Here is a 15495-nt window from a genome sequence, read left to right as displayed (position 1 = left end):
ACTAGAATCCATGAAATAAGAGCCCATCTGGTTGTCCGTGATGAAGCTGTGCAGCTGGGCGGCAGATGTGTTTGCCTTTCGAGTGGCACAGAAAAGATGGACAGAGGACTGAACACGTGGGGCAGTTTGATTTGTCTGATTTTCTACCTTTGGGTAGATCCAGACCCTCATTGCTGAACCTCTCAAAAGGAGTCACTTCTTCCCAAGAGCTGAGGCAGTTGGTGTGACAGTTTCTGCGAAAGTGAAAGACCCATCCATGTTAAACGTACGGTCAGACGGTGGGTCCTGGTTTACATAGACGTGTAAGCGCAGAGTGTGGAGTGTGGAGTCCTTTGCTGTGGTCACTCTTTATCCTTGGTTTAGGGGGGAGCTACCAGTGTTTCTTTTCCATAAGACTTGAGGCCTGCCTTCCTTCCTTCCTTTCTTTCTTTCTATTCTTTCTTTCTGTCCCTCTCTTCCTTTCTTTCTTTTTCTTCTGTCTTCTTCTTTCTTTTCTTTCTTTCCTTCTTTCTTTCCCTCTCTCTTCCTTTCTTTTTCTTCCTTTTTTCTTTTTCTCTCTCCTTCTCCTCCCTTCTTCCTCCCTTCCCTCCCTCCTTCTTTCCCTTCCTCCCTCTTTCTCTCCCCATCCTTCTTTCTTTCATTCACTTTTATTATAACATTTAAAAATATGCATAAATTAGTGAAGATACTATAACAAAACCCCCATGTTCCTGTCACCCAGATTCAGTAACTATCAGCATTTTGTTCACTTCCTCCTGTGACCTTCAGATCACAGACCTGAGGATGTCTGAGTCCCTTCCAGCTCTAATAAGATAGGAGTTTTTCTTCATTTCACAAATTCCTGCACCAACTGTTTTTTCTCCACTACATACAGTATATAAGGCGGTATGTGTATATTCAAACTGCAGTGGCAGATCTAAAGGGCGAGTTGTATGTATGTGAAGGTGCTTTTGACCCTCCAGCTTTTATCAATGCCCTAAGGCCACCCAAATAAAGATATAATTTACAGTAAAAGTAATGTGCTTTCTGTGTGATTGCAGCGCCCAGACGAGCTCCTAGCTGCTGCTTCCAGCAGGATGGTTGTTCCTAAGTCACTTCCCTATAGAAATTCTGGTGTTGCCACCAGTAGTGGGTGATATCAGAGTCCAGCTTCTAGAAGGCAGACATCACAGTCACTTACTTCAGCTTCAAGAGCTCATCTCTTTCCTTCATTTCTCATTCTCAGATGTCTCTTTAATTGCCTTGGTTTGCAAAGAGGGCTACTTAATCTGTTTTCGACTTTTTTCTTTTACTTTCTTCTCCTTCCTCTCCCCTCCTTCTCTTTTCTTATGGTCAAAGCAGCTATTATTGAGCATTTAAAACTTTTAAAATTAGACTAAGTGATTAAAGTTCTCTAATGTATTAGTGGTACTCAAAAATGACTTCATATGTGGCCTTTGATCTTTCCAGCCATCTGTGTAGTTAAAATGCCTCTGCTTAAGCAACTTGGCATTTTTTATATCTTCTTGATAATTCATAGTTTTTGTAAATAATGTCAGTGTTCTTAGACAACTGAGCTACAAGAAAAGTGGGTGGGAGGTATATGCCACTTCAGCATTTTTCTTTTTGTAACTTTCAACTCATCCTTTGAAAATCTTTACATTAAGATAACACTGTGTGTGGCTCTTATGACTGTTAAGTGCTTTACAGCCACTCATTAATACTCAGATTGAAAACCAAGTCATAGAAGAAAGCAATGGCTTGACTAGCGTTGCAACTTGGTAACTATCAAGTTTAAAATCAAGTTAGGGAATAAAGGCAGAATACAATATATATATGTGATTTATGTATATATGAGTTTAAGTCCAAATTCTGTGTCATAGAATAAACTAATACATGAGGTAGGTAAAATCCCTCCATTAACTGAATTGCATGTTTCTATTTCAAACTTGTGGCTTGAATTTGGAGTTTCACTTTTAATATGTTAATGAGTAAATTAATGTGCATTTACATTTCTATAACATGTATTCTACTTTGTCTCAGCTCTGGACTTCTAGAACTTTGGGGGAGAAGGTTGCTTCTCCCCCAAAGAGCTTCCATGTAACCTGTCTGGAATCTTGTTCTCATGTGTTAAAAAAAAAAAAAGAGGACAAAAATATATATATATATTTTTTGCGGTACGCGGGCCTCTCACTGTTGTGGCTTCTCCCGTTGCGGAGCACAGGCTCCGGACGCGCAGGCTCAGCGGCCATGGCTCACGGGCCCAGCCGCTCCGCGGCATGTGGGATCTTCCCAGACCGGGGCACGAACCCGTGTCCCCTGCATCGGCAGGCGGACTCTCAACCACTGCACCACCAGGGAAGCCCGACAAAAATATTTCTATCATTTCTTTTGCTTGACATGCTGTACTTTAAAATCAAGACATTGGGCTGAGTCCGTTTTGCCAGGTGCTGATAGCTTCTGACAAGGACATATGCATTAAAATCAGATAATTAAGTTGCCTGGAAGCTAGAAGTGTAAACATAACCATAACTAAGAGATGCGCTTGTTTATCTTTTCTGCTGTGACTATTAGCTTACCCCTCCAGGTACGGTGCATCACACACATGCATTTTGGATGTGTACACAGAGTGAGAATTTGGCCCGCTGTATGTAATAAAGCAAAAGTACTTGGTATTCAGCTCTAAAAAATGTTGGAAGATTTTTTCCTTCTTCTCAAATGAGTGTTGCTTGGGGGAGGTATTTGACGTGCCAGTTAATATGTAGACTTTTCCAACAGTTTAGGCTTTTTTTTCCCTCAGAGATTCAAGGCAGAATGTCAGGTTCTCTGCTGCCAGTCATTTTCCATAATTTTCCTGTTTATTCTAGTGTGTGCTCTAGACTGTGTTCTCACGGCAGGTGCATATCAATGTACCATATGGCAGCCTCCTGGATCAGCTCTGTCACCAGGCCCTCCAGGAAACGAGACCCTATATTGTTCTCAGGGCATAGCCAGGCCCACATTCAGACAGAAACCGCTGCTTCTTTCCAAACTGCTGACTGTCAGACTATCACAGAATTTCACCAAACAACTGACAGTGGGGAGGATAGGGGAACATTGGTGAGCCCCACATCAGGAAGGCAGGCCATTGTTCATTCACTGATTTCATGAATATTAACTGAGCAGCCAGGAACTGCTCCAGGGAAGGGGATATAAAAGTTAAAAAAGACACAAATTCCAAAAAAAATAAGCAAGTAAAGAAATGATCGAGAGACTTCTGATGGAGCTAGACGAAAAAATTGAAATTGTGGTAAGAGGCTGAACGGCCGCCTTGGAGAGCGGGTTAGCATGACCAGACTGAGGAAGTTGTACGAAGGCTGAGGATTGAAAGTCGGGAAGGGACCTGACGTGCAAAGGTCAGGAAGGAGAGAATTCAAGCGCAGAGCACAGCGAGCACGGAGGCCCTGAGCCAGAAGCTGCCTGGTATGTTTGAGGAACAGAAGGGAGGTGGCCTGCTTGGAAGGAGTGAATGGGAGGGAGTGTGTAGGTCAGAAGGCAGATCGGGGAGGGCTTCCTAAAGCCAAGGTGAGAAGTTCGGATCTTGTTCTCAGGATAATCAAAATGATCGGAAGATACGATCTGAATCGTTGTGCTACAACAAACAAGCAAATAAATGAATGAACGGATAAACGAATGAATGAATGAATGAATAAATAAAGGGACCTGGACTAGTCCACGTATCTAGAATGAAGTGTCAGGATTGGAAGTTAGAAATTCTTGTATTTTTTAGCAAATATTAAGAACAAGTGTTCATATCAGTCCCTGGAGAAAAATGAGACTTGGATATGAAACTGAAAATGGCTGATTTTGCAGCAAGGACCTAACCCCATCCTCCACTGGCAGCGTAAGGAGAAGTAATCCTGCAAAGGTCCATTACCGAGATGGAGAAGAACACTGTGCTCTCCACAGACGCCAGCCTAGAAGAAGGAGGTCTCTGCCCTAGAGAACTTGCAGTGTCAGGCAGTATGAGTGGACCGACAGTCAGAATGAGTGGACTGACACGCCTAAAATATGGTCGATAGTAATAGAAGTTGGCCAGAAGAAGCCGAATCTGAACTCTGTAGCAAACACGCAGTTCTAATCCTTCCCTTCCCCCTCTCTTTACGACTTAATACTTGGCAAGGGAAAGGTCACTTGACAATATTTATTAGCTCATTAACTGTAAGTGTCTTTGCTGCCAGGGGAGATATTTTTTATAACAATTCTATTGTTTTCTACAAGCTACGCTGCAGGTGTCTCTCCACTGTGTAAATGAAATGGTGAGCGCCAGCTCTCTCCTGGCATCCAAGATCCATAACTAAATATTACTTTTTCTGCAGCTGGTAAAAAGGAACATGATCAGACTGAGTCTGGCTTGGCTGACTTACATGAGGCCAGCTAAGCAAATATCAGTGTTGCCTGCACATGAGCATTGCTTTGAAGATCGTGAGCTAGGGTTATCTCGTTGCCCCTGTTCAGACCCCCTGTCCCCAAGAAAAGGGGAAGGAAACAATTAACATGCACTAAGTGGCAGGTAGTAGGACCTTCATATACACGGTTGAATGTAATTCTCCCGACAGCTTTATTAACGGAAAGGAATTTTTGCTACTCAAAAACCGGATGAGGAAACCAAGTCTCAGAAAGGCTGCTTTGCTCAGTCACACAGCTGTTACGCGGTTAAGCTGGGTTTTAAAGCTAAGTCTGTGCTTTTTCAAACACATACTATTCTATGTTAAGAAATAGTATAGTGCCCTCAAACGTGGCGCACGTTCTCATTTGCTTTCCAGTAAAGTCTGAGCTTGGTTGTAGATGATTTCATAGCAGCCATAGAATAAAACATCTTTGGACTTATGATGAAAAAAAAAATTATTTTCTTAGAATTAGGGGCACTGGTTCTGTAAACAAACCAAAACATATTTTTCTAATTAATCATTTTGAAATACAAGTGTGATCACAGTTTAGTTCTTATTTATGTTTTATTTTTATTTTTTTTTGGTGGGGGAGGGATCTGTAAGCCCACCAGCTCTAACTGGTAGGTATATAATACCCACTGACCAAAAAACACCAAAAAATCCATTCACCCATTAATTTCCAGTGTTTACACAGACTCCTCTTTTGCCGCTCACCCTTGGCTTGACTAACTCCTAATCCTTCTCTAAAACTCATCTCAAGAGTTCCCTGGTGGGCTAGTGGTTAGGATTCCGGGCTTTCACTGCCACGGCCTGGGTTTGATCCCTGGTCAGAGAACACTGAGATCCTGCAAGCCGCGTGGTGTGGCCAGAAACAAACAAACAAAAAACCTCCCCAAACCCCCCAAAACTCATCTCAAGTACCAGCTTTTCTGGGAAAGTTACCTTTCCTCTCACAGTACCAAGTACAGTTTTCATTGTTTTATACGACCCACCTGAGTTTTTCTTTTAATTGGCTTGTTTGTCCAACTGCTAGTGCATTTATCCTCGGAGGTCAGGGATTTTGTGTCTCTCATCTCTGTTCTTAGTGCCTAATGGCTGCCATTTTAGTGGGTTCTTGAGTTAGCTGTTGAATGAATGAGTGAATCATTAGTTAATATGGCGAGATATTTATTAGGCACCTACAACCTGTAACAATATTTCACATCAAATCTAATGCTGGTTGCCACTGATTTGGTGACATTTGAATCCAAAACCCATGGCACAATGACAGTAGTAGAGCACTGGGCACAAACCTCAAAGACCAAATCAATTTCTTTCTCCTTCCCTCCCTTCCTCTCTCCCTCCCTCCCTCCCTCCCCCCCACACCCCTTTTCTCAGATCAGGGGATCAAGAAAGCATCCTATTGCTTTGCTTTAGGATGAGGGACTTTTGAGGTTAATTTATGTCGGTCTCATTTGGAGTGGACATTATCTCTACATACATGACATCCATCTATAACCAGGGCCCTAGTGGACTTTTAAAGAAAATGCTGTCTTTTGGAGGAGAGATTTGCCAGCCTTAGAGAACTGTCGCCTGGGACCTGGAACTGAGAGCTCATATTCCTGTGAGTTGAGCAGATTGGTAGGAGAGTATAGTTAACCATGACAGGCCAATCGGTTAAACTTTACATCATTTTCGAGCTTCAAAGTTAATGCCTGTTTAAAATGAATTCAGCCATTCCAGAAGGTGAGAATACAATATATTTAAATAGAATCATCACAGAATGTTAAAGCAGAAAGTCTTTCCAGGGTTTTGAAATAACTTGATTTTCTATGATAATTAATTGAATTCTCCACTTACCCTATTCCCTTTGAGTGGAAGGCTATGGATTCATGTTTTTTTTTTTTTAAAAAAAATGAAAGCATTAAGGATTATTTATCTAACTTTTCTCTACTAACAGGGCCTCAGAAAAGGATGGGTCTGCTTTGCTTTATCCTGTCTTTATGATCAAAGAGGCTCTTATGAGCTCAGCTAAACAGAAGAGAAAATGACTTGTGATTCCGAACCAGCCCTGAGGTTGGTGGGGATGGTAGTAAAGAAGAGAGAAAATGGGGTGCTGATGATATTAGAGAGACTGGCTTTTCAGGAGAAGGCATTCATTTTACAGGTTTCGGGAGAATTTATATGATTAATATTGGCAGCCATGCACATTTTGTGCAGGGAGTGCTTTAAACAGCACCTGACTGGATGCCAACAGATGTGAAAGGTATAGTCCTTTGGATTTAAAATGCTGTCTACATTTACATGAGGGAGAATCAAAAGAGTCCTTCTTGGTGGACATTGAGGGCCAGCGGCTACAGTTTTACAAATTACCAGCCATTATCTTTTCCTTCAGAGCGTGCCTTACGTTACCTTTTAGAATTTTTCTTCCTTTCTGAAGCAACGTGCCCTATAGCCAGAACAACCATCTGTCCTAGGATTTTGAGAACTGTTGTGATTTAAAATCATCTATCCTGTCGTATACCCCCTACATGTTAGACGGTGTGACCAGTTTTGGGTCCAGAAAGCGTGGTCACCGTAGATTCAGCCATTCCAGATGAAGAATTGCATTCCATCAACTCTGAGATGATTCGATCATCCAGTGATTTGCCTTAGCACCCGGTCCAGCTTGGATCCCACGCACTGTTGTTCCCAAGGAACAGAAATGAGGAGAAAAAGAGGGCATTGCTCTCTTACAATATTATAGGAATACTATTCCATACAATTTTTAAAGTGCAGACAAAAGTTGTTGTTTTAAGTCACACAATGCAAATTGTAGAAAAGTTTAAAAGAAAAACCAAGCAAAGAAAAGGAAGACATCCCAATTCTACCAACCAGACATAATTACCGTCAAATATTTTAATGTATGTATATATAAACATATTTTTGATGTCTCTCTTTTCTTAATAAAACATGTGGTCCTAATGACCATGTACAGGTTTGTCGCCATACTTCTCTTTTTTAACAACGTAACACGAACACCATTCTATATCGTGAAATGTGTATTTGTGTCCTCCTTTTCATCTCTGCCTGGTACTCTGTAGTAAAAATGTGCAATAAATGACCTAAAGCCCTTTGGATGTTGTTATTTTGATGTTTGGTTATTATATGCAATGCTGAGAAAAGGCATGATTTTCTTCGCAGAAAGTATTTGGGTGGTGATATGGGACTTGGTCCAGTAAGTCTGCAGATCTTCTTGGAAGCTGCCAGGAATGATAGCTTGCTGTAATGTCTGATAGTCTGGTCATTTTATGACCAAACACATCAGTGACACACTAATGAATTCCACTTTAATCTTTATTATCATTTGCCATTGGCTTCCCGTGTGCTTCTCAAGGATTCTCTGGTGTCCAGACCAGTTTTGTTGATCGTCCCGTTGCCATTATTTTTTGGCTGATGGGGCAGGCGTTGCTCTGAGGTCAGCTTATGGTTGCGTCTGTCTGGATCACATTTTCGGGTGATGCATCACACACCATGTCTGCTCCCTGGCTCCAACCAACAAGACTTTAAAGAGACTGAAACAAAAAAAGGCTCAGAAAGTTTCTTGGATATCAAACAGCTCTTATAAAAATAACATTTTTATGACTTAAAATGTAAATGAATCAGAAACATATGGATTAAATTTCCTTTGAAATACCCAAGGGCTTAAGCACTGAAGGGAAGAGCGCTTGCAAAATGACTTAAATCCAGTTGTGCTAAAAATAAAACACTTGAAAAATTGTTGGGGAGGTTTTGCTGATCCCTCAGGTGCTCACGGGCTCTCCATTCTCTGTTTGAAAAGTCCTTAGATTTTAAATTTTGGGTCACTCAAGAAAACGCACTTAGGACTGGTTCAATGGATATCTGGCTCTCTAGTTAAATAATTGATATCAGAAGGTCAATTTTGATCAAATGTACTTGAAACACACCTGCCTTCTTCAGTATCTCTCAGTGTTCCCCTCCAGCTGTTATTTTGCCCATCTGGTGTGAAGGGTACTCCAACAGGACAGACTATCCTGGGAAAAGATCGATAGGATCTATCAAGTCCAAATTCACACTCTGCTCTTACATTCCCTTTTGTGTCCACTGCACCAGTATTTCCCCACTCCTCTCTCAGGGGTCAGTTAGCATAGAAGCAGAGCCTAAGATGGGGATTCTTGTGTTAGTGATTTATTGAGGAAATGCTCCCAGGAGAAATCTGTAAGGAAGTGAGGGAAACAGATAAAGCAGGGGCAGAAGCTAAGCAAAGATGTGTTTTCAGCTGACGTCCAGCCTCAGCCGGATTCTTCAGGGAGCTCTGAAGCCTGAATGACTCCTCTGAGTTGTCCCACCTTGAGGTCCCATATTGGTCAGTCATTACTGTCAGCTGCCCTGGGAGGGAGGATGTAACATCCCTGGAGTTGGGGGCAGGGCAGCTTCAGCCTCTCTGCTGCAGACAATCCTTGAGGGCGTTTCTCCAGACAAGAGGAAAACTGTGAGCCTTAAAGGGTCACACCCACAGCAGTTGGGGAATAGATGCAATTGCACATAAAGGGGATCTGGGCAGGGATTAACGGTGTCCACCACATCCCTCTATATCATGAAATGTGTATTTCCCAAAGCTTCGAAGACATCTTTAAATTCACTCTCTCTTGATTTCCCTGGTGACGCAGTGGTTAAGAATCCGCCTGCCAGTGCAGGGGACACGGGTTTGAGCCCTGGTCCGGGAAGATCCCCCATGACGCGGAGCACCTAAGCCCGTGCGCCACAACTACTGAGCCTGTGCTCTAGAGCCCGCGAGCCACAACTACTGAAGCCCACGTGCCGCAACTGCTGAGCCCACGGGCTGCAACTACTGAAGTCCGTGCACCTAGAGCCCGTGCTCCGCAGCAACAGAAGCCACCGCAATGAGAAGCCCGCGCACTGCAGCGAAGAGCAGCCCCCGCTCACCACAGCTAGAGAACGCCTGAGTGCAGCATGGGAGACCCAACACGGCCAAAAATAAATAAAATTAAAAATTAAGTTCACTCTCTCCTACTTTCCCCATATTCAGTCAAATTCTTTTCTTTTTTGCAGTTTTTCTTGACCTTATCTTCTTATGCATATTTCCCACTGCCGTCATGCTATAATCTAGGCTTCCTCATCCTCATAGCTAGATTACCCTCCTCATTTCCCAGCTGAATACCCACTGTAGAATATCCCCTAATCCAGATTTTCCCACATGTGGCTAGATTATTATTCTCCTCCAAGCACCAGTTTCAAATGTTTAAGAATCAATTGTAGTTCTTAAATATCTATGGGAACATTTCTCAAATTTTTTATGGTGAAGAATATGTTAAAATCATGGTGTACTCTTTGGAACCCCATTAAATGCTAACGTAGTAACCTTAAAAGAATGAAAAATTTTGCTATATCTGATTTTATACTAAAGTAGGTTATAATATGGAAAGGCAGAGCTTAAGAAAAATCATTGGAAAAATAGAACCTATGTATTAATTAAGCTAAATTTTTACCTATACAGTATGTAATAATATGTAAAACCCTTAGACCCGTGCCAGAAAAGAGTAAGTGCTCAGTAAATATTGGCCTGTATTATCACTGTCGTTGCAGTAGCCTCATAGCTTGTCTCTCTGGGTACACTTTTGTCTTCCTCCAGTAGTTGTTTTACACAGAACCAAGAGTGTTTACCATCATGTTTAAACCCAAATCAGATTATTATGTTAACATCTTGCTTCTGTCTCTTCCTAATGTATTTACAACGAAACCCAACCTTTACCTTTGTCTGTAAACACAGCACAACCTTGCCCTGCCCGTGTCTCCAACCTCTGCTCTGTCCCCTGCATAACACATGCTTCCAACACATGGGCTTCCTTAAGTCCCTGATATGCTAACCTCATTCCTGCCTCAGGGTCTTTGCATCTGCTGTTTTCCTCTACTTGGAAAGGTCTCCTCCTCTTTGGAAAGGTCTCCCCTCCCTCCGTCTGTATGACGGGACCCATGTTTAGGTCTCAGTTTAAATGTTTCTTTCTCAGAAAGTTGTTTCCTGACTGCCTCATTCATTCAACAAGTATAACAAGTATTTATAGAATACTTACTCTGTGCCAGGCACGATTCTAGTCCCAGAAGAAAAAATAAAAACAACCATTTTAATAGAAAGGCAACAGTCCCTGACCTCATAGAACTTACATATAAGCAGAGAGAGAAACAAAATAAGTACGCAGATTACATGTGTGAGTACATGTATGTGTGAGAAAATAAAGGGTGAGAAGGAAATAAGAAGTGCTGGAATAGAATGATTGCTGTTTTTACTAGAGAGGTCAGAAAAGTCCTCTTTAAAAAAGGGATCTTAGTTTGAGCAAAGACCTGAAGTAGATCCAGCAGGTCCCACTATTTATTCTGCGTTGCAGTCTTTTGTGTTATTTCCCTCCTCAAGGCTACTTATTAAAATGGATAATTTTCCCCCTTTTTCCTTGGTCTGTTTTCCCCACTAGATTGTAAATTTAATTAGGACAGTATCAATCTATCTTGTTCACTATTCCCAGCCTGTAACACTGTACCTGATACATAAAAAGTATTCAATATCTTATTTATTCAGTGAACATGTGAAGTTATTATTGAACCAAGTAAAAGAAATCAGAGTTACTCTTGAATGTCATCTATCATACTGAAATGAAAATGCCATGTGTGAAAGACTGTATGATGCCAAAGCTAAGAAGGGCAAAGTGAATTGTAATGAATTGAACCATAATGCAGTCTCATACTTTTAAGATAGCAATGAAGCGTAAATGAACGAGAAACACCTTCATTACTATCTTAGCAGTGCTTTACATTCCATCATGTTGCAACAGAAAGCAAAACAGAGCCATATTCCACATCTGAACCTCTGACCTCCGTATCTCCTCCCCTACCCCACCGTCCTTCCAAACATAAAAGAAAGAAAAGGAGCACCCACCAAACCTTCCAGGTCTCTCTCACTTTCCCAGTGAATGCAGAAGATACTGAGAAGATAAAGACTGAATATGCACAGTGATTCATTGAGAGCATTTTGGTGGTTGGATGGGAATGAAACCAATCGGATTGCTTGGACTTTGTTGAATCATTAGTCAACAGCCTGAGTTACAAAATTACCCCTAGATCTGGCAAGAAGCATCCCTGCACTGGGCCCTGTGCCCCTGAGAGCCCCACTCTGCTTTCTAGTTGAACTCCTCCTGACAGGGCAGAGTCTTGGGGCTAAAAAGACTTGTTCACGCAGAGAACATCTCTGGGCACTGGAACCTCAGTTCATTGCCCAAACACTTCCTGGGCCCGTGCAGGCTCTTTACCACATTCTAATTCCAAAGAGCAGATGGCAAAGTTGACATGCCTATCCCTACACCCAAAGAACTATGACCAAAGATTGACTACTTCTGGGATGAGTACAAAGCTGGATGGCTCGCATGTCCACATGCACATTCATAAGTTCCCTTGCAGCACAGGATGGAACCACCATGAGAAGAGGAGGGAGAGATGCAGGCTGCAGTCCAGAGCCTGGGCAGAAGGAGACTGGCCCTCTCAATGCTGCCATAGTCTGGCTTAGAATTGTAAGGAATCTGGGAACATTCTACATCTGATTCTGATCTTCTAACCTTGAAGATCAGAAAGTGTGATGGAAGTGTGATGGCAGTAGAGGTGGGAGATAGGGGATTCCTTGTGGGTCAGGGCTGCTTGGCTTGCATTGAGTGCCTAGAAGCTCACGGTGTATAAGTGTCTCCATCTATACTCTTGTCCTGCATCCTGCAAATGTCAGGGCCAGGCTGTTTAGTTCCCAGCCTCAGGCAAAAATGTCTAGTAGCTTTTTAAACATTTTCTCCGTATTTGTCATGGACTAAGAGAAGAAACTCCATGTGGTCTGGTAGCAACTCCCTCTAATGGTGCTACGGACTGAATATTTGTTGAATTCCTGTTTCCCAGTGGGGTGGTATTTAGAGGTGGGATCTTTGGAAGGCAGTTAGGTCATGAGGGTGGAGCTCTCCTGAATGGGATTGCTGCCCTTATAAGCAGCAACGTGAGGATACAGCAAGAAGGTGCGAACCAGGAAGTGGACCCTCACCAGACCCTGAATTGGCTTGCACCTTGATCTTGTACTTGCCAGCCTCCAGAACTGTGAGAGATAAATGTTGGTTGTTTAAGCCTCCCGCTCTGTGGTGCTCTGTTACAGGAGCCTAAACTGACCAAGACAAATGGAGATACATCTTAGGAAAAAATAAAACCATGAAGCACATTCAAAATTTGGAAACCTAGGAGGTACCCTGTCTTTGCACATACCGACCTGTAGCTGGAGAGTACCAGCCATCAGAAGGCTCCTGAGAGTGTCATACCCAGTGCTGGGAGGGGTGTGGGATGTGGCCCATGGAGGTATTATTTCTTCTAAACACCTGTAACCTCGCTGAGGTTTGTGTTACAGCCCTTTTCCTAGACTCCATTGCTCTGCCCAGATGGAGTGACTTGGGAATTAGAAAATATCCAACTAATATGCTAGTGTTATTCTAAGGAAGACAAATTAGGAAGTTCTAGGCCAAGAAGTCAAGGGAAGTACACTGTCTTGTAAATTATTCTAATGGATGTATTCAGAGAGTAGTTAGGAATTCATGTAGATTACTGAGGAAAAATGATCTAGCAAATTGGATTCCAGGTGGAGTAGGAAGGTTCACAGTTTGGTCAGGGCTCTGCTAGACCCTTAAGGTATGTGAAATATTGTCTTATTTCATGTTTCTTTGATAACTAAGGATATTCAGTATCTCATAATGTTTATTTATAGACCATGTGCATTTCCCTTTTGTAAACTGTCCATATTCTTGCCTGTTGCTATATTGGGGTATTTGGAGTGTTTCTTATTTATTTGAATGCATGTTTTATAATTTTTGCTTATTTCTTAATTTTATATATTTTTTAATATAGAAAGGTTTTACATTTTATCAATTTATAATGTAAATTATAAGGGATTGTGACTTGTACAAAGTCTGCACATTAATTAGGACAAAAGTATTCCTTAGGCAAAATTTGGTCTTTTATTTAGGCTTGTGCTATGTAGCTACATTTCTTTCTTTCTTTTTTTTTTTAAATAAACGTTTTTATTTTGAAATAATTATAGATGCACATTCAGTTGTAACAAATAATACAGAGAGATCTTGTGTACCATTTACCCAGTTTTTGCCACTGGTAATATCTAGTAAAACGATAATCAGTATCACAGACAAGATATCAACATTGATACACTCAGAATACAGAACATTTTCATCACCACAAAGATCCCTCGGGTTGCCCTTTCATAGCCACAATCCGTCATACCTGCTCCCTAATCCACAACAGCCACTAAGCTGTTATTCATTTCTACCATTCTGCCACTTCAAGAATGTTATATCAATGGGACTACCTAGTATGTACCTTTTGGGATTGACTTTTTTCATGCAGCATAATTTTCTAAAGATTTGTTAAAATTCTTCTGTGTGTTAATAGTTTTTTCTTTTTCAATTTTCTGGGTAGACAGTCATGCATTTTCCTTTCTTACCTGTATGTCATTATTGCCCTTTCTTGCCTTATTGCACTGGATAGAAATTTTAGCGCTATGCTGAATAAAAGTGGTGAGAGCTGATATTTGCCTTTTCCCTGAGCTCAGGAGGAAAGACTTCATTCCTTCACCGTTAAGGATAATGTTAGCTGTAAGTTTTTTGTAGGTGTTCTTTATCAAGTTGAGGAAGTTTGCCTCTATTTCTGTTTTTCTGAGCATTTTTCTCATGAGCGAGTGTTGAATTTAGTCAAATCGTTTTTCTACATTGATTAAGGTGATCATGGGATATTTCTTCTTTAGCTGTTAAAATTGAAGATTACCTTGATTCATTTTTGAATATTGAACCAGTCTTGGGTCCTCGGATAAGTCTCACTTGGATATGGTATATAATTCTTATATGTTGCTGAATTCTATATGCTAATGTGTCATTAAAGATTTTTGTGTCTATATTCATGAGAGATATTGGTCTCTAGTTTTCTTTTTTTATGCTTGTTATTTATCCCAATTATTTAAGTACTTTTTATTTATCTTTTTTCTTTATTTTTTAATATTTAGAGGTTGACATTTTATCAATTTATAATATAAATTTTGGTATCAGGGTAATAAAATGAATTGAAAAGTGTTTTTTTCCCCTATTTTCTCATATTTAGTAGAATTCTCAGGAAAACTCTTTGGGTTTGGAGATTTTCTTTTTAAGAATTTTTAAATAATGAATTCAATTTTTAAAATTACTTATAAGGCTATTCAAATTATTTAATTTATATTGGGTGAGATACAGTAATTTGTGGGGGTTTTATTGTCTAAATTGTCAGATTCATGTGTGTAGAGTTCTCTTATTATCCTTTTGGTGTCTGCATTATTAGTAGTGATATTTCATTTCTGGTATTGGTAAGTTGTGTCTTTCTTTTTTTTCTTTGAACATCTTGTTTGAGGTTTGTCAATTTATTGATTTTTTTCAAAGAACCAATTCTTTGTTTCATTCTCTGTTATTTTTCTTTTTTCAATTTCATTGATTTCTGCTCTTATCTTTACTTATTTTCTTGCTTTGGTTTTAGTTCCCCTTCTTTTTGGTTCTCGAGGCAGGAGTTTAGATTATTAACATGAGACCTTCCTCTTTTCTAGTGTATGCACTTAGTGCTATAAATTTCCCTGTTGCTTCTGCTTTACATGTCTCCTTCAAATTTTGATATGTTTTGTTTTCACTTTCACTCAGTTTAATGTGCTTTTGATATTTCTTTTGAGACTTCTTCTTTGACACACGGGTTATATAAATACCTATAGTTCAGTTTCCAAGTGTTTAGAAATATTCCTATAAGCCTTCTCTACTGATTTCTAGTTTGGTTCTTTAGTGGTTGGAGAATATGTTCTGAAGCATTTCAGTTCTTTTAAATTTGTTGAGATTTGTTTTTATAGCCAAGGGTCTATTTTGCTATATGTTCTGTGAGTACTTGAAAAGAACATGTATTCTGCTGCTGTTGGGTGGAATGTTCTATAAATAGCACTCAGATCCTACTATCGCATGTTGTTGTTGAGGTCTTCCATATTCTTACTGGTTTTTCTGTC

General features: G+C 40.6%; 1 pseudogene across 1 annotated transcript in view; it reads right to left on the bottom strand.

The window, feature by feature from the left end:
* The window catches only part of LOC309977584 (calpain small subunit 1-like), a 99535-nt pseudogene that overhangs the window by 18173 nt on the left and 65867 nt on the right, over window positions 1-15495 (bottom strand). The window contains exon 2 of the transcript in view: window positions 148-233. The product of the transcript in view is annotated as a calpain small subunit 1-like (transcript). The remainder of the gene's footprint in view (window positions 1-147; window positions 234-15495) is intronic.

The sequence above is a fragment of the Leucopleurus acutus genome (genome assembly GCF_964270905.1).
Source record: "Leucopleurus acutus genome assembly, chromosome: 21".
In the NCBI taxonomy this organism is placed as follows: Eukaryota; Metazoa; Chordata; class Mammalia; order Artiodactyla; family Delphinidae; genus Leucopleurus; species Leucopleurus acutus.
Note: the sequence above shows the minus strand (reverse complement) of the source record. Positions and strands in the feature narration are given on the sequence as shown.